General features: G+C 39.1%; 1 protein-coding gene across 1 annotated transcript in view; it reads left to right on the plus strand.

Annotated features, from left to right (window-relative positions):
* The first annotated feature begins 3991 nt into the window (after positions 1-3991).
* ywhaba (tyrosine 3-monooxygenase/tryptophan 5-monooxygenase activation protein, beta polypeptide a) overlaps positions 3992-20037 on the plus strand; it is a 63257-nt gene continuing 47211 nt past the window's right edge. The window contains exon 1 of the mRNA XM_034165969.1: positions 3992-4139. The gene's annotated coding sequence lies outside the window, so the exon portion shown is untranslated. The remainder of the gene's footprint in view (positions 4140-20037) is intronic.

Below are 20037 nucleotides of genomic sequence, written 5' to 3' on the forward strand. Positions count from 1 at the left end.
GGGGAGCTCAGAGTAGAGCCGCTGCTCCTTTGCGTTGAAAGGAACCAGCTAAGGTGGTTCGGGCATCTGTCTTTAGGGCGCCTCCCTAGGGAGGTGTTCCACGCATGTCTATCTGGGAGGAAACCCCGGGGAAGACCCAGGACTAGGTGGAGAGATTATATCTCCACACTAGCCTCGGAATGCTTCAGGATCCCCCAGTCAGAGGTGGTCAATGTGGCCCGGAAAAGGGAAGTCTGCGGACCTCTGCTAGAGCTGTTGCCCCCATGACCTGATCCCGGATAAGCGGTTGAAGATGAGTGATGGGTGAGTGATTTCATTTATATAGCGCTAAATCACAACAAAGTTGCCTCAAGGCGCTTCACACAAGTCAGGTCTAACCTTACCAATCTTACTAATTCTTACTATGTGTGATGGGGCTTAACTGTTTCAAGATGAAAAAATAGGGAATATCTATCAGAGGCACTGCACAAAAACTGGACACAGCAAATCCAGTGATTTAAAATGCCCTGAATAACAGGAATTGAACTGTTCAATCAAGGAAAACAACAAGAGCTTATGAAAGCTTTTAGCTTTTCTGTATGTAAATCCCATTTCCTTTAGGATGTTTCTTACAGTTTGGTCACAGACGTTGACTCCAGTTTCCTCCCATTCGTTCATCATTTGTCTTGTTGTGCATTTTCGATTTTTGAGACATATTGCTTTAAGTTTTCTGTCTTGACACTTTGATGTCGTCCTTGGTCTACCAGTATGTTTGCCTTTAACAACCTTCCCATGTTGTTTGTATTTGGTCCAGAGTTTAGACACAGCTGACTGTGAACAACCAACATCTTTTGCAACATTGCGTGATGATTTACCCTCTTTTAAGAGTTTGATAATCCTCTCCTTTGTTTCAACTGACATCTCTCGTGTTGGAGCCATGATTCATGTCAGTCCACTTGGTGCAACAGCTCTCCAAGGTGTGATCACTCCTTTTTAGATGCAGACTAACGAGCAGATCTGATTTGATGCAGGTGTTAGTTTTGGGGATGAAAATTTACAGGGTGATTCCATAATTTATTCCTCAGAATTGAGTGATTACATATTTTTTTCCCTCTGCTTGGTCTAAAAAAGTAACCGTTACTGACTGCCACAATTATTTTTCCTGATTTCTTATAGTGTTTCTTAATGCCAGAAAGTTGCCATTTGAAATGACTTTAGTTTTGTGTCATGTCTGTGATCTGCTTTTTTCTACAAAATTAAACAACTGAATGAACATCCTGCGAGGCCAGTGATTCCATAATTTTTGCCAGGGGTTGTATTAGATTTATACAGAAATAGCTGTTAAGGAGTGTTTTCCACCATCTTGGATTATTTTGATCAAGTAAACAATCATCTGACATCATGTTGCCTTTTTAGTCAGATTAGCAGTCACTGTGTTATGTCCCTCAGAATTTGCATAAAATAGACTTCTGGTCTATTTTTACCTCAGTAGCAGTGCCACCGTTTTTTACCGCTGCAAAATGGCCACTCTGGTTGAAAATGAATGGCAAGTCGTCACTTGCCACCGCTAGCTGTCACTTGCTTCCACTTGTAGCTAATGTGACAGTCTGGCAAGGTTCCCGGTTCAACACTACCCATGTCCATTCTGTGTGTAATGTGAAGTTGCATCAGGAAGGGCATCAGGTGTAAACCTTGTGCCAACTCAACAAAATGTGATGACCCTGAGTGAAAAAAGGAGAAGCAGAAAAACTTACTTTCACAAGACGTAAACCACTCATTAGCCATCCGGATTAAAAAGCCAGACAGGAATCTGCAGAAATGGGCCACAGTTTTTTTTTTTTTCTTTTTCTTTTTCTTTTAAGCAGGGGTGGTGGCCAAGTGGTTAATGCGCTTGGTTTCAGTGCAGAAGGTTCCAGGTTCAAATCCCACCCCTGCCACATTTCTCCATGTAATGTGCCGTTGCATCAGGAAGGGCATCCGGCGTAAAACCTGTGCCAATTCAACATGCAGATCCACCTTGGATTTGCTGTGGCGACTCCGAGTGCAAACAAGGGAGCAGCCGAAGGGACTTACTAATGATGGATATTAAAAAAAATAAATAAATAAAAAGGAAAAGCTGAAATAACTTACTTTACAGATTTTGAAGTGGAGATGAATGCTATCAAGAAGCCCACAGGCAGTTTAAAAATGAACTAAATACAGCTGCTTTTAAGAGTTTGCAAACTTTTTTATGTTGCTTTACACTTAATGCTGAGTACTAGCATTAGATGCTCACTATCACTGTGAGTCTGGTGGTTCTTCACCGCAGTACGCTGTACGCATTCCTCAAAATCTGGTGTGTAGGTTGAATTCCTGCAGTGGAAACAGGTTTATTTATGGAAAGTCATGACCAAGATTAACCAAAGTGATGGAAATGTCAAATTGTGGATGACCCCAAAATGTCAAGGGGATGCCCACCTTTCACCTGGCTGTAGAACAGCCAGGTGATTAATATCACTTTGAGCAGATGGAATCAGTTAATCAGTGAAATCACCTGGTGGAGTCAGTGGCTGCAAAGAAAACCTGCACCCTCTTGGCCCTTTCTGGAACAAGTTGCCCACCCCTGCTGTAGAAGATAGATGGTTAGTTTTGAGACTTGAGAACAGACTGGTTGCCTGCTTGCATGGCATCCTGGTTGCCACTAGGACCCAAGGTGGTGGACACTCAGCACCAGATATGACGAGATAGATAAATGGACTGCATTTCTACAGTGCTTTTCCATGTAAAGCAGATGCTCAAAGTGTTTTACTGGTACTTTACATGATGACTCACATTTACGCACACAGACACTCGTCGACCATTTAGGTGTGCACACAGGAAGTAACTTGGGAATTAAGGACATTGCCCTTCGTGATTTTCTGGTCTGATGGGGATTTGGTCTCAAGCCCATTGCATTAACCTCTAGAACCCACAAACCTGTGATCAGACAGACAGACAGACAGACAGACAGACAGACAGACAGACAGACAGATAGATAGATAGATAGATAGATAGATAGATAGATAGATAGATAGATAGATAGATAGATAGATAGATAGATAGATAGATAGATAGATAGATAGATAGATAGATAGATAGATAGATAGATAGATAGATAGATTGTTGGGGTGAAATATGGTGAGGACCTTGGTCACTACAGTAACCATGAAGGCCCAACAGGAACCCTGAATGACAGCTAACGGGGTTCTGGTGAAACAAGAAGTCCTCAATGGTGGATCAGGCAGAGGAGGTGATGGCTTGTAGCCCAACAGCTGTGACGGTGGATGAAGGCTGCAGTAGGTTCTGGGATTTCCCAGCTATCTGACCAGGCTAAGGATCTGTCAAAGACCATATGTTTGTTGGTGTGCAACGATATTCCCATGATCAACAAATCCATGCACAAGTGTCTTTAGATTGACCCTGAATGTAGATATCTCATCCAGGAGTAGAACGATAGAAGATAGATAGATAGATAGATAGATAGATAGATAGATAGATAGATAGATAGATAGATAGATAGATAGATAGATAGATAGATAGATAGATAGATAGATAGATAGATAGATAGATAGATAGATAGATAGATAGATAGATAGATAGATAGATAATGCTTACAATAGCTATCGGTCTACTATTTGTGCTCCGTATACCAGATGGCCAGTCCAGCTTTGTTATTTGGAAAGCAAATATCGACCCACCACCACCTCCAGCTGAAAAGGTCTGGAACAAGGCAGTGATTTCGGACTCTGCGGGATTTGTGGTTGCTGTGTAGGTGTTGTGGTGGAGAAACAGACCTGCATGCATTTGTAACATCATTGTAAAGTGTCAGCTGACTCCGTGTTGAACTTATATACGACAGCAGGCGCCTCATGAAGGCAGTTACCACGGCAACAGGCGAACGTCATCCTGTGGAGCGGTTGCCATGGCCCGCATGACGTCAAAGCCCCTCGGAAGATGCTTAGGAAACCCCCTGGCGCGGTTACCGTGGATACCGGCGGGGGGAGGGGGGTTTAGGGGGATGCGGAAGTGTCCGAGCAGGCGGAAGTGGTACTGCCCTGAATAGTCCGAGCAGCGAGCGGAGAGCAGCTTGAGAAATTCCCGTCATCCAGAGAATCAAATCAGGACTCCAAGTACGCTTTAACGTGAGTCCTTCATCGTACGATTCGGTAGTCTGTGTGTGAAGAGCTGAAGGGAGCGTTTTGGGGCGGGGGGCTAGCCGCCGGAGCGGTGGCCTCGTTCTCGGACCTCTGCGGCGGCGGTTGTCTATTGTGGTTTCGGGCTGGATGCAAGGATTTAGGCCGAGACTTATGACTCATCACCAAACACCTGTGCGGTTCGTGAGTTGGAATGATGCAATTCCAGAGCATTTCTTTCTGCAGGAGCGAGCCGTGAGGCGGTTCAGTTGAACAGAGGGGCGGACCATCGTGAGGCTTGTTAGCATCCAGCGTTAGCGGCTGGTAGCTACCAGCCGACATTATGCGCGTTTATCACAGTCGACATGTTGCTTTAAGTGCCGCGGTGTTAAATTCAGGCCAACACACGCCTAGCGCCAGCATCCCCCCGTTAAATTTCCTCGCACATAACTCGCGGCCTTTAAAATGCTCGTTGGGATGACGCTATTAACGGGACTACATGCATTTTTACGCATCGATCTGGGTTAAAGCCCGTTAGCTTGACGACTGACGGCCGCTCGGCTAGCCTGTTAGCAGCTAGCTGGCGGTAATCTATCTCTCCATCTTAAAATTCCGCAGGGTTATGCGACGAGAAGGGCGTAGCGGCAAGCAGGCCGACTGCACGTTTTACCTCGGGGCCATTCTTTTTTTCACTATTGTTGTTTTTGTGCATGCGGCGGCTTCAGCTCAGACATGACGTTATTCCTTTTCTTTAAGTTTTTTGTTTGTTTTTTTTTGTTTTTTTTTTTCGCTGCGCTTTAGCCCGCTAACCTCAACAGTTAGGTGACTGGCTAGTCCACGGTGCGGCTGTGCCACATTATTAGACATAGATGAGGGCCAATTTTAATTTTTGAATTCAATTTTTAGTGCATTTCGCTCTTACTATGCTCAACTACACCGCATACTTCTGCAGAGGCTTTGATAGTTTCCCCCTTCTTATTAAACAACAAAAATGCCATTCATACTTTCCCAGTGCTTTTCAAATGATCTTTCTCTACACATCCCACTGGGCTACGTAAATTTTCGCCACACCAGGCATACTGCTGACATTAGCCATGACATTAACCTGACCATTTAGAACTTAAAATAACTAACCTGATTAATGTAATGTTTCAATTTATTGACTTGGTAAGGTCCACAAAGGCAAACTTCTAAGCTAATGTCCTTTTGCATTTTTCCATTTGAAATGGTGATTTTTGCAACGCTAATAATTCAAAGCTACATGGTACAGAACAAAACTATTTTGCCAGCGTTGCGCATGGACAGCAAAAATGTAGGTGGGTGGGTTTGTCCAACCCTGCCATCTTGTTGGCCAGCAACTAGAACAATAAATGCTAGTCAGTCTGATATTGATTTTTGTGGAGGCCGAGAGATACCAATGTTAGAGAGGAAAACAATTTGGTACAGATATATCTGCCAAGGTATCATTACAAAATGGCAATGATTTCTAATATTTTATCAAATCCTTATGACAAAGAAATAATGAGGTTTATTTTACAGTTTACACATGAAGTTGATTATAAATATAACCAACTTCAACACAGAGCCCTACAGGTGCCCACAACTACAGAGGGAACGGCTGAAGAACATGTATGGAAAGCCCTCACAGTATGTGGGCACCCATGATGGTCCCTGGATAAAGTGCAGAAGTCATAAAGAACAAAGAGACCAGACAGACAGAAGACGGAGCCAAGAAGAGTGTCTCTCCCTTATTTAGCAGGAGTAGGTGGAAAAAAACTATAGAGGATCTTCAGACAGCACAAAATCCCAGTTTACTTTAAACCTGTTAATACCTTGAGACAGAAATTAGTTCACCCTAAGTACAGGATCCCTAGTCACAAACAGAGCAATGTAGTGTATTCTATTAGATGTCAGGAAAACTGTAACAAACGCTACATAGGTGAGACTAAGCAGCCGTTGCACAAAAGGCTATACCAGCACCGCAGAGAGGGCGCTGGTGGACCTCAGTCTGCAGTTCATCTCCACCTTAAAGACACAAACCACACATTTGAGGACAAGGAAGTTAAAATCTTAGCCACAGAAAAGAAATGGTTTGAGAGAGGAGTGAAGAAAGTATTGTATGTAAAACAGTTGAAACCTGGCCTTAACTGGGGGGTTCTGAGACGCTTTGTCCCCTGTTTACAATGGGGTACTCAGGTCAAAGGTCAAAGCAGTCTGTCTTTTGTTCATGGTAATGAGTCATTCACGTCATCAGGTGAGGCCTCAGTCCTATCGTTGGGAGGGACTGCCCTGACATTAGGGGGGTGCTAACTAGAGCACAGTAGGTGCTAATTAGAGCAGTTGTTAGTCACTAGCCAGTAGCAGTCTGCCTCTCGATGGGAGGGGTCTGGTTAGGTTTAAAACTCCAGCTTTTGCTGGCTTCTGTTATTCTTCTCTACAAGAATCAAGACAGAAGTCAGATTACCAGAGCAAGAATTTTAGCTGAGGAACCTTCTTCGATTAGAAGCGAAACATCTCGTGTCAAACAACCCAGTCCAGTCAAAGATACATAGAGAAGCCAAAAGAAATTGCTTTTTTTATGGTATTGTTAGAAGTTATTTGACTAATGGATGTCAGTATGATGGTGAGCTGTTGTGACAGCAGACAGAAAAGTGTGTAAGCTTTTAGCAAATGACTTCTTTTCGACACTTAAATAAAACCAGTTTAACACCACTCCATTTTCTCTGACCAATGTTAATTTTTACATTACCAACAAAACTGTGTGTTGTGGCTAGCTGTCCCTTTGACTCCGCTATGGCTTTGTCTCAGTTCAGGGTTTGCACCCTCCAGAGGTCTGTCTCATGAAACTCTTCAGGTTTCAGTCCTTCAGACACAGCGGAGACTGAAACAAACCATTTTGAAATAAGGCTGTAGCTCATGGCGCGTTTTGCTGCCCTTACCTCCTGTCGCCTGGCAACTTTGACACTTCTACTTGCCAAGCAAGCATAGTGGGTGTAATCTGTAGTTTAGTCAGTGGTAGGCACAGCTAACCAAAACGTTAGCTTCGATAACTGCTAATCTGCTAACTGAAAAGTTCACTTTGATAATGCTAAACTGATAAAACACTAAAAAATTTAGCAGAAGCTACAGCTAACTGCTAATGTTCAGTATTGACTTTGGTACACTCTAAGCTGTTGACAAGCCATTTTTGAGTTTAAGCACTGCCGACGCTTCTGATTAGAATCAGATGATCACAAACCCAACACAACCGAGTCAGTGCTTCTGTCTTTGTGCGCCCTGACTACTGCTGTAAGGAAGTCATGTACGTTCAAAATACAGTGCCCCAGACATGAGGCAGAAGTCATGAAAAGCAAAGCATGCTTGACTTGTTTTGATTTATGAAACCATTAATCCGTATAGTTTATCTACATTGTCAACTCTGTAATTTTTACAAAGTGAAAATATAGCATCTTTTAATTTTAAAATAATGTGCTAATTCTGAAGGTTTGAACATTAACACACACACAGATGTCAAAAGGCATTATGGGGAAAATGCTAGCACCCACCCAAATGTCACATGATTGTTACCCTGAATCACACTTAACAAACAGAATTTTTACTTTTGCAAATGCCTTTTTTTTCTTACAAAAGAAAAAAAATTGACATTTACAAATACACATTTATTTGTAAAAAACCAACACGTTACAAAAACTGGTATGTTGGTTGTTACATCTAAATAAACCAACCAACCAGTGATGAGCAGAGGCTCATTTTCTGATAATGCCTTTTGGCGCGCGTGTGTGTGTTAAATGTTCAAACCTTCAGAATTAACACATTATTTTAAAATTAAAAGATAAGTTATATTTTCACTTTTGAGTTGACATTATAGATAAACTATCTGGATTAATTTGGTTTATAAATCAAAACCATAAGTCAAACCTGCTTTGATTTTCAGGACTTCTACCACACGTCTGGGTCACTGTATGTCTATTTTTCCTACATATATTGACATAGTTTGTAAGTGACATTTGTTAAAGGGCGAGATTTACCTCTCATTTAAATATTTAGTAACTAGTTGATGTACAATTCAAAAGACGTAATTAAGAAATTTTAGGGAAAAAGTCAGTCTGGAATGGGCTTAATTGTTACAATGTGTTCCAAATAAGCCAATAACCTCATTTATTGATAACATAAACTTGTTTAATGCAATAATTAATGTATAAAAATATAATTAAAGCAATATATTTTATAAATGACAATGAATGTTTTTTACAAAATCCCCTTTGAACAAGATCTGAACAGATGACATGACGTGCAGTGCAATGACAATCACAGAACAATGAATCAGTTAATTTAGTTTCATTTCAGGCAGGTCAATTAAAAATAAACAGCACTGTATTTTAGATAACAGCAGTGGTGTCAAAAGTACACACATTTGTTACTTAAGTAGAAGTATAGATACTGCAGTTTAAAAACACTGGTAAAAGTTGAAGTATCAACTTGACCTCTTTACTCAAGTAAAAGTGAAAAAGTATGTGCTCCAAAACCTACTTAAAGTATAAAAGTATAAAGTAACCTTTAAAAAAAAAAGGTAGATGCCACTATATGAATTGAAAGCTTAATTTAAAAACTGATTCGTTTTACATGTGGCCCAAGACCCGAAAGCCAAAATTACCCCCCAACACCACCTGCACGCAAATGTTTCAATTCTAGAAGCTCTGAAATGCAATCTGGGACTATTCCAGACAATAAACTGCAGTGAGTGCAGCATCCATTTAGTGAAGGAAGAAAAAAAAAAATACAACTTATTCAAATTCATTCCAGTAATATTCTGCTCTTACTAGGATGCAGAAGTTTTCTAGTTTGGCAGATAGTTCTGGAGAAAATCACAACACATTGAAAATATGGTTTGACCGAAACAAACTGTCATTAAATAAGACAAGGATGAAGTGGAGGTGTAAGAGTCACTAGGTGTTCACAGGAAACACTTATTTCTGTATGTATTTATTTATTTATTTATGTATGTTCATTGTTAGTTGCGTTTATATTTTCTGTATCTATTCAGGTTCTATTTGCCTCTTTCTATAAAATTGTATATAATAATCATTCGATTATTAATATATAAACAAAAATAAATTTAAGAAATATTACAATTTGAAAACAAATGCACCCGAACGTGATGAGAGCTACTTAATGGATTTTGGATGTGGATTGGATTTGGATGTGTAATTTGGATATGTGTATTAGGGATGTGCAATATGTATGATTGATGTGTGTATTAAGTTATGTAAACTGTATGAGTTATGTAATTATATCATGGCAGTTTGACTTTTTACTTGTGCAGTTCTTGGAGTCTAAGACAAATTTCCCGGAAGGTACAATAAAGTGTATCGTATCGTATTAATGCTAACTTTTAACATTGAAAATGCCATAGACATGCTAACGCATTAGCGTCGCTCCCGTTTTTAAGTTATAAAATACATCTATCAACTGTTTCAGAAGACCATAACAGGTCGGTTTAACATAGAAAAGGTAAATAATACTCAGAAGTATGCTCTTTAGGGTTTTAGCGGGGGGGAAATTAAGCAAAAGAAAGAAAGAATAAACGAAGCAATAGGTCGAAGCATTGCTTCAATCTGCGAACCACTGCTTGGATTGGTTCACGGTTCAAAGCAAAGCCGTGCTGCAGAAAAGTTGATTACAGGCGCACATGACGTGAAATATATATATATAAACATTAAACTGAAGCCAAGAGTAACAAGGCTGTTTGTTTTAAAAATGTAAGGAATAGAAAGTACAGATACCTGTGTGAAAATGTAATGAGTAGAAGTCAGAAGTAGGCAGAAAAATAAGTAAAGGAGTAAAGTATAGATACCTAAAAAGTGTACTTAAGTACAGTAACGAAGTATTGTACTTCGTTACTTGACACCTCTGGATAACAGTGAACATGCTTTTAAAAATATACATTTATATTTACATATTAAAATTTACATTTTATCTGTCTATACATCTGTCTATCTAGTACAGTAGATCAGTAATTTAAAGTCACACACTGAACTGTTACTTCTAAACACTTTTGAACAGAAAAATGTCTTTAACTTGTAGTAGAGGCAATTCGCTATTGAAATACATGAGGTGGTCTTAAATAGAGCATGCTGGGCTTAAATGGTTCCATCATGAGGAACGCTTAAAAAGACAAAGCTTTCCTTTCAAAATGTAAGATATGCTCACAAAACTATACATGGAGCCTAATTATAGTTTTCATCAAACATTGCATTTTTTCAAAGGATCTGTCTGATGATGCTGACATTGTTAGACAGATTAGAAAACTTTATGCACAAGGAAATGCTTTGAGTAAATTCCATATATGTTGTTGGGATGTTAAATTAACCCTATTTCGATCATACTGCTCTTCATTGTACACAGCACAATTATGGTGGAACTACAGAAGAGCCTCCATAAACAGACTATGTATCCTATCACAACTTGCTAAAGATGTTTTTAGGATTGTCTAAGTATGAGAGCACAAGTTTATTGTGTGCAGGTCTCGATATACAGTGCTGTAAAGCAGTCATACGGAAACTCGTGTATGAATTTATGTCAAGGTTGGAGGTCTCCAGGAATGGCATAATAATGGCGGTGCTTGAATCCAGTATTTTTTATGTATCCCGAATTAGAAAACCTCTGTTTAATCTGTTACATATCAGCTCTGGTTAGCTGATGTTTTAGATTTTTTTATTTTTTTTATTTTTTATTTTTTTTTTAGAGTCTGTGGACCGGTACGTATTATTATACTATGTAGTTGAGTCCGCAGTAAAGTATATTGATTGATTGGTTAATTGATTACAGCAGTTACTACTGTGCACACTCAGAAATATAAAGTTTTTGTTATTGAATATTAGCATGTGCCTGCTGTAGTTTGCATGCATTTTGATGGGATGCCCACCTGTTAAAAAAAAAAAAAGTTTATGAAATTAATCAGCTCCACAGAACAATTTATGATGTGTGTATCCATATATCAGTGTTAAATGAATAACAAAATGCTTAATATTTATAGCTGACAACCTTAGTTCTTGTGGCAGAGTAGCATTAACAGGGCTAGGTGTGTTAGAATGAGATCAGCTGTGTTTGCTAGCTCATAGAACTCATCTTTCCATTTGATGGGAAATCATATAATTTGGCAAAATACTATTTATCTATAAATCAAAATTAGTACATTTACCTCTTATTTGACATAATATGAATGCACTTACCAAAGATGTCGCTGAAATTTGCTGAAAATGAATGAAATCTCACAGGTCCCAAAACACCAAAGTTTTTGGTTGCCTTGTAGAGTCAGGGGTCCTGAGACTGTATACTTTGGGGTGAGGCTAATTGAACAATTTGTATGCAATAAAAAATGTCATGGAAGTAACAAACCCTTTGATTGAATGATGTAATGGATGGGAAAATATATTTCCTTTTTTTGTAAATTGACAACAAAGTTGAAAGTAGGCTTAAAGGGTTCATGGGCTTAGTGGGTACACTTACCCTATGCCGGCGATAAAATGCTAGCGGACTAAGTTAGCGTAACTAAATTTAGCAGAAGCTAATTGATCTGCTGATTGTTTTTGTAGTTAGCTGAAAAGCTAATCCGTGAACAAAAAAAATTTGCTTCGCTGATTAGCGGAACTGTGCCACCACTGAGTTTAGTAATCATTTTTTCAGTACTTATTTATGCTTTGCTTCCAAATATGACTTGTTGACAGTTGTACAAATGGAGCCTAAAAGTGTTTTATATACATATTTTTTAAGCCAGCCATTTTTTTTTCTTGGGGGGGGTGGCGAGGAATCACGCAGTGACTCATGGGATTGTTTGGGTCATGGAGGATCCACCTGATGTAGTCTTTGCAGGTGAAAAGAGATCTGCTCACTTTGTCTGCTTCACAAGTAGCCTTTGAAATGGAACAGCCTAGTCGCCCCACTAATGCCATGAACACTGAACAGTTGCAGCCTTTGCCGCGTGCAGCCTCTGAATTGGAACACAACCTATTTATGCTAGTGAAGTCATACGAAGCGCTGCTTCACAACAGTTTTCTTCACTGAATGCTAGGGATGGGTATTGATAAGATTTTATTTATCGATGCCATTATCGATTCCCTTATCAATACCGCTTGTGAATTTTCTGTGTACTAAAAGTAGGCTTTACAGGTTTTCTATGTCAACATTTTGTTGAGTCTCAGAGTAAATAAATATGAAGTTGATCACTGGATCCTTGATCTCTGGACATAAATAAAAATAAATAAAATCTGTACATGGGTCACTGGATCCTAGATCCCTGGACATGAGTAGAGCTGAACAAAATCTGTAGTTTTTTTTGTCAAAAGCATTTCCTTTCAGGTATAAATGAGACAAATTTAACTCTATAGCAATCAGAGTAGAGAAATGATCATTTTTCCGTCACTCATCCTCAAAAACAATGACCGCTCTAACGTAATATGAACTGAAGAACCAATAAGGGAATCCTTAAGCAAAAAGTCTATTGAGGTCGGTGGATTGAATCATTTCTTATCGATGCTTAACAGGAACTGTTTTTTGATACCCATCCCTACTAAATGCACATTTCAGACACTTTGAAGAAGATAAGCCTGTATCTGTGTCAGGCAATGTGTATTGATTTTGTTGATAATCTGCACATATAATAATAATACATTTTATTTATATTACTTTACATTTGTAAACAAATCTCCAAGTGCCACAGAGGTTTAACAAAAAGCATAAAACAATCAACAATTAAAAAAAATAAAATGTGTATATGTGTGTGTATGTGTATATATATGTGTATATATGTATATGGAGAGTCCATGCCTCAGGACGCTGTGGGTATGTAGAACCTTTATTTAAGAGAAGGATGAGCTTCCCTGAGACGGTTTCTGACAGTTTGTGCAGAAATTCTTTGGTTATGCAAACCAATTGTTCCAGCAGCTGTCCGAGTGGCTGGTCTCAGACGATCTTGGAGGTGAACATGCTGGATGTGGAGGTCCTGGGCTGGTGTGGTTACACGTGGTCTGCGGTTGTGAGGCTGGTTGGATGTACTGCCAAATTCTCTGAAACGCCTTTGGAGACAGCTTATGGTAGAGAAATGAACATTCAATACACGAGCAACAGCTCTGGTTGACATTCCTGCTGTCAGCATGCCAATTGCACGCTCCCTCAAATCTTGCGACATCTGTGGCATTGTGCTGTGTGATAAAACTGCACCTTTCAGAGTGGCCTTTTATTGTGGACAGTCTAAGGCACACCTGTGCACTAATCATGGTGTCTAATCAGCATCTTCGTATGGCACACCTGTGAGGTGGGATGGATTATCTCAGCAAAGGAGAAGTGCTCACTATCACAGATTTCAACTGGTTTGTGAACAATATTTGAGGGAAATGGTGATATTGTGTATGTGGAAAAAGTTTTAGATCTTTGAGTTCATCTCATACAAAATGGGAGCAAAACCAAAAGTGTTGCGTTTATATTTTTGTTGAGTGTATTTTTGCCTGAACCTTTGCTTCGAGCATGGCCCAGTGTTGATACCACCCGAGACTGCCATGGCACAAAATTTTAATGAGGCAGCCGCATCATATTTCACTATTCAGGAAAAAAAAAAAACTGTTCCATATAGAGAGGTTGCCAAGTTTAATTAAGGTATTTAATCACTAAAGATTTAATACCACAGATTATGTAACACATGAAAAATGGAGTACATGATGTAAAGGTCATATTGTGAATGATTATTGTGGGAAAATATTGCAAGATGACATTTATGGATTTTGTAATTTACAGTCAGTCACCCCAATAAGCCAGAAATTAAATGGTCAAAATTTAGTCATAGATTTAACTTTTTTCAAGGGGCTGAACAAAAATAACCCTTGAACAATTTAGGGATATTTGATTATAGGGATGTGAATCGTTCAACAACTCACGATTCAATTCGATTCCAATTCTTGGGGTGACGATTCGATTCAGAATCGATTTTTGATTCAAAGAGCTCTGAGAAATAGTTATATTACTTAAAAAAAATGTTTGTTTAAGAAAATGCAGCTTTACAAGGGTAATCAAGTGGTTCTAGATGTAAATTTACTTACCTGCTTTGCTCTTTCGGAGTTGGCTGGCAGTTTAGCGAAGTGCTGGTCAGTAGTCAGCAGATAACACTGCGCCCCTCTTTTAGCTCTGGGTGATGACGTAGCATGTGGGCTTGCGGATTTGAAGTGTTTCCGAAGTACTTGACTTTCATTTTGCAGATTTTGCACACTGCATAAGTCATCTCAAGCTCCTTCTTACGCAGCAAATAATAAAATCCAAAATGCGCCCAAACATTTGCCTTCAGCAAAGACGGTGCTGGCTGAATTAGCTCTTCGTCCGCCATGCTAAGCTACAGCCACTGATGGCTGAGTGTTCATGAGTGTTTGAAGCACGCCGGACCCCCCCCCCCCCCCTCGCGGGGACGCTGTAGTACGGAAGCCGTTGCCTGACAAACGGTACACGCAGCGAGTAAGCAAGAAAATGCTTTTTAAAAATCGATTCTTGGACATTTTGGATCGATTAAGAATCGCGAGTCGGACGTGAATCGATTTTTTTATTTTTATTTTTTTTTTTATTTTTTTTTTTTCCCCTCGACACCCCTACTTGATTATTTATCTTGGGGACCATTTTTCTGCAGTCCCTCTGTTTCAGAGCTCATAATTAACTGGACAAACAGGTTTTTAATTAACATCAAAGTGAACTTTGTTGTCAATCAGATCATGTAACAGTAATTTCACACAGGTTCGAAATTGAGTTTCCTCAAACTCCAATGTACAAGTAGTGCACACAGACATCAACAAATAATCAAATAAATGCACCATCAATAGACAGAGGGTGGGTGCATGCATTTTACAGAATACACAGTGTGCCAGAAGTGTAATCAATCTTGATGTAGTTACTAGGGATGGGTATCGAGAACCGGTTCCTTTCGGGTATCGTTAAGAAATGATTCGATCCACCGACATCAATAAGCTTTGTGCTTAACGATTCTGTTATCGGTCCTTCAGAGTGGCCATTGTTTTGGTGGGTGTTTGTCAGGAAAATGATCATTTCTCTACATTGATTACAGACAGACCCTGCAACGGGTCCTTAATCAACTTTTCTGCAGCGCGGCTTTGCTTTGAACCTTGAACCAATCGAAGCGTGGTTTGCAGATTGAAGCAATGCTTCGCTCGATTGCTTTATTTATTTATTTCTTTCGCTAAATTTTCCCCCGCTAAAACCCTAAAGAGCATACGTCTGAGAATTATTTACCTTTTCTATGTTAAACCGACCTGTTATGGTCTTCTGAAACAGTTGATAGATGTACTTTATAACTTAAAAACGGGAGCGATGCTAGCGCGTTAGCATGTCTATGGCATTTTCAATGTTAAGTTAGCATTTAGCAATTGCAGCCGTCATCACGTTCAGGATTTGTTTGCATTTGTTTTCAAATTGTAATATTCCTTAAATTTATTTTTGCTTATATATTAATAATCTAATGATTATTATATAAAATTTTAGAGAAAGAGACAAAAAGAACCTGAATAGAAACACAACAGAAAATATATAATATCAACTAACAAATAAATAAATACATACAGAAATAAATGTTTCCTGTGAACACCTAGTGACTCTCACACCTCCATTTCATCCCTGTCTTATTTAAGTTTAATGACAGTTTGTTTCGGTCAAACCATATTTTCAGTTTAATTTCTTCAGTGAATTCCTCCAGAACTATCTGCCAAACTAGAAAACTGCTGCATCCTAGTAAGAGCAGAATACTACTGGAATGAATTTGAATAAGGAAAGTTGTATTTTTTTTTATTATTATTTTTTTTTCTCACCTAAATGGATTCAGCACTCACTCCAGTTTATTGTCTGGAATAGTCCCAGATTGCATTTCAGAGCTTCTAGAATTCAAACATTTTCATGCACGTGGTGTTGGGGGTAATTTTGGGTTTCAGGTTTTTTTTTTTGTTTTGTTTTTCACCACTTTCATCCCTGAATATGAGTTGTGATTCACTTTTGTGCGGATTAAAGTTACTAACTGGGACTCCTGTCTTGTTGCGAGAAAGAAACGAGAATCGTCCTCCGTTCTGTTCACACAGCTCCAAACGTTGCGCGGCTCTCTGACAAGTCAAGATAGAACGATAGAATTCAGTCTGAATTAATAACTTCAAAGTGAAACACAGTTTTGTTTGTTTTTATTTATGTCCAGAGATCAAGGATACAGTGACTAATTTCATATTTATTTACTTTAAAACTCAAGGAAATACATAGAAAACCTGTAAAGCCTACTTTTAGTACAAAATTCACGAGGTATCGATAAGGAATCGGATCGATATCGATAAAACCTTATCAATACCCATCCCTAGTAGTTACTGAGGTGCAGTAATCACTTTCACAGCCAGTTTTCTTACTCTTTTACTCGATTTAGGAGTTATTAAAAATACAGACAGCTCATTCAACATAAGGTTTGTGGTCGTTACAAGACGACTCATAAAAATGACTTATTTCTCAGCTCAAAAACCAGCCGTATACTAACTAGATCTAACCCAGTTTGAGGTCCCCCCACCCCCTTCTTATATATTTTTTTTCTTTATTTTATGCTTCCATCTTAAACAAAATTAGTATGTTAAACGGACTGCATTTCTATCAGGGCTGCCAAAATTAGTTGACTAGTCGCAATTACGTCGACTATCAAAATAGTTTGACTAATTTAATAATCTGTCATCGTTTTATTTTTTTAAGCTTTGTTTTTCTCTCAAAACTGCCACTGTACCTTCCACTGCTTATCTGTCCCTGGCACACATGCGCAGCAGTGGTAATCCGGTGTCACGGACTCAGCACTCAACTAGACTCAGCACTCCCCCTGCCTTCACTGCGCATATGTCATGGCAGAGAGTCATCAGCGTCATGGTGGAGCATTAGCAGTGATTAACAGTAGGGCTGCAGGTATCGATTATTTTAGTAATTTAGTAATCAAGTATGCTATCGATTTATTATGGTGATTAATCTAGTAATTGGATAAAAAGTACTTTTGTGTTTTTAAACAACATCAATAGTCCAGGGCTTTCCCTAAGCAATGGCACAATGTCTCTATGCCAAAATCTTAGTAAGAAGAGACACGCACATCCAAGATGTGATTTAAAAAAAAAAAAAGGCGTGCTGGATCAAAAGAGACAAATATCAAAGCAAAAAATCCGCTCAACCTGAGCGCTCCCATGCAAAAAGCTTTATTTTTGGACACAAATAGCAAAATAGCTGCACCAAAATCTTGACATTTTGCTGAAATGGCGATGGGAGGTGGTTTGTTTTGTTTTTTCTCCAACTTGTAAAATTTAACCTTTTTTTTTTCCCTGCAGCTGCATTTCAGCTTGAAGTTGAATATGCAAGCCTCGCAGTCAGTTTTTAAATTATTATTATTATTTTATTTAAGTTACCATTTTTGTGGAGCGCTGTGTGTTGCCCCAAAAAGTGAAAATTAAAAAGTGAAACACTCAGTGCGAGTCAGCAAAACACAGACGAAAGAGTGGACTTTTGCTGAGACAATGTGAGACAGTCTGAGACAGTCAGTGTAGCTGGTGACAGAGTTGTGACTCGACCAGCATCTCACACCGAGCACAGAGAGACAGCAGCCGGCCGCCCAGTCAATAGTCACTCCCCACATCGAGTGGACCATGTTTTTTAAAAATAGACAAATGATTTGCAAATCCTCTTCAACCTATATTCAATTGAATACATCACAAAGACAAGATATTTAATGGGAAAGCAGCTGGTGCAACACAGAAGTAGGTGCTGAAAAGTTTATTAAGGTGCTGAAAAGATACAAGAGAGACTAACGTTTCAATGTGCAAATCACATCTTCATCAGAGTCTCTGAATGGTCTGGAGCAGTTGTGCCCAAGTCTCATATTTTTTGAAGTGGGGGGAGGGATCTGACATCTGTGATCCCCTAAAATAGTCTCCACCATTACTGCCATTTTAGTATGCATTGTGGAGTGCACTGTTCCCACAGTTAATCCCATTGAAGCCAAAGGGCAATTAAAAGGATATATGCATGTACAGTGTAAGAACATGTTACATGCCATATTTTCACTAATCAATGGTGCATCAAAGGGATAGGGAAGTGTGGGATGAGCTGCTTGGTCTGCTGCCGCCATGACCCTCAGCCAGATAAGCAGCAGAAAATGAAGGAGCAGCACATCAAAAGTTTCACCATTATAATTAGGGATGTCCTGATCCGATCACGTGATAGGAAATCTGTCCCGATCACGTGATTTCAGACTTGATCGAAATCGCACATTGCATCCTGATCAGGAATCCGATAAAGATTTTATCCTCATTATTTTGATCAGCGCTATTTCAGGCTCATTATTGCAGATTAATGGGCCTTTCACGCGTTGGAAGCGTCAGAGGCATCAAGAATTGGTCTAAAAAGCATTATTTTCAATGAGACACGTTGCTTCTTAGAGGCGCGCCGCATCAAAAGCAGAGCTAAAGCGACGCTTCTGATGGAGTGCGCATTGCCACTTGTCGGCAGGCTGATGCGGTCGAAGTTCAACCCAATCTTTTTTTTTTTTTCTTTTTTTTTTTTGAACAAAAGAAAAATAAATTAAACCCAATCCAACTTTCGATGCTCTGAGCTGTGACGTAGCTTTGCGCTGTCCAATAGGAACGACGCGTCGGGCCAAAACATGGAAGACTAGTGGCAGAAACCACTGATTTCTCCAAAACAGAAACGTGTCACAGGACTGCTCATTTATAGAGCAGTTTTCTGAAGAAAAATGCTTGGAAATGTTTTTTGTTGTTGTTGTTTGTTACCTCAAAATTTCTGATTACAAGTTTAGAACACTTGTAATTAAAATAGCTAAATCAATAAACGATTCTTTAGAAACCTTTCATCTGTAAATTAAAACCACCTGTTATTTCAGATGAGATAATTTCTTGTTTAACATAAGTAACCTTGGACATTTATTTTTAGACCAATAAAATAACATGGAAATTTGTACTTTTTTTTTTTTTAAGTCTGGTAGATTATTACTTGATTGTTCAAGCTACCTCAAGGAGAAGTGCACTGTTTAAGTGATAAATAATAAAATAATGTGATTAAAATGAAAATATTTTAAATTTAGCATTTGTTCATTGTTATTCAATTTTTTAAAGTATCGGATCGGGGCCAAAAAAAACCTGATCGGGACATCCCTAATTATAATAATGTGCATTAGGTGGCACAGCCATTGTGTACCTGCCTGTGCACCATGAGAAGGTGCATGTAAATGTTTTACTTTTTACTTTGCTGGAGTGGTAATCATTGAATCCACTGACTTGTAATTGAATCGTGAGGTGCCTCGCTGATATTCCCACCTCAAGACAGGCTTTGCATGGGTGCAGAATCTCTGTCTACAGACAGATCTGTCACTTTAGAATTCAATGAAAGTCTACGCCATCTTGTGACACGTGTTGATCAGGTTGTGGTTGATGCACCAGACTTTCCCACTTCTAACTGCAAAATTTAGCAAGTGTGTTTCTGTCTGGAAATTGCTTTTAAACAACCAAAGGTAAGTCTTGATGTTAAAACTGTCACATGAACCAATAAAACTGTCACATGAACCAAAGCGTATGTACCATGTCAAAACCAAATTCTCAAAATGTGACGATCCTACTTTTTCTACTGGTGGTAGTGCCGTCTGTACTGAGGGTGCGGTTTTTACATTCATTCATTTTTTATGCCCACTCAGTTAAGGGAAGGGCGAGGTGCCCTCAAACCTATCACAGCAATTATAGGGCGAGAGGTGGGGTACAACCTGGACAGGATGCCAGTCTATTGCAGGGCCAAATATAGACACACTGTCACACTTGAACGCATACCGACAGTCAATTTAGAGTCATCAGTT

Source organism: Thalassophryne amazonica, chromosome 3 (genome assembly GCF_902500255.1).
Source record: "Thalassophryne amazonica chromosome 3, fThaAma1.1, whole genome shotgun sequence".
NCBI lineage: Eukaryota > Metazoa > Chordata > Actinopteri > Batrachoidiformes > Batrachoididae > Thalassophryne > Thalassophryne amazonica.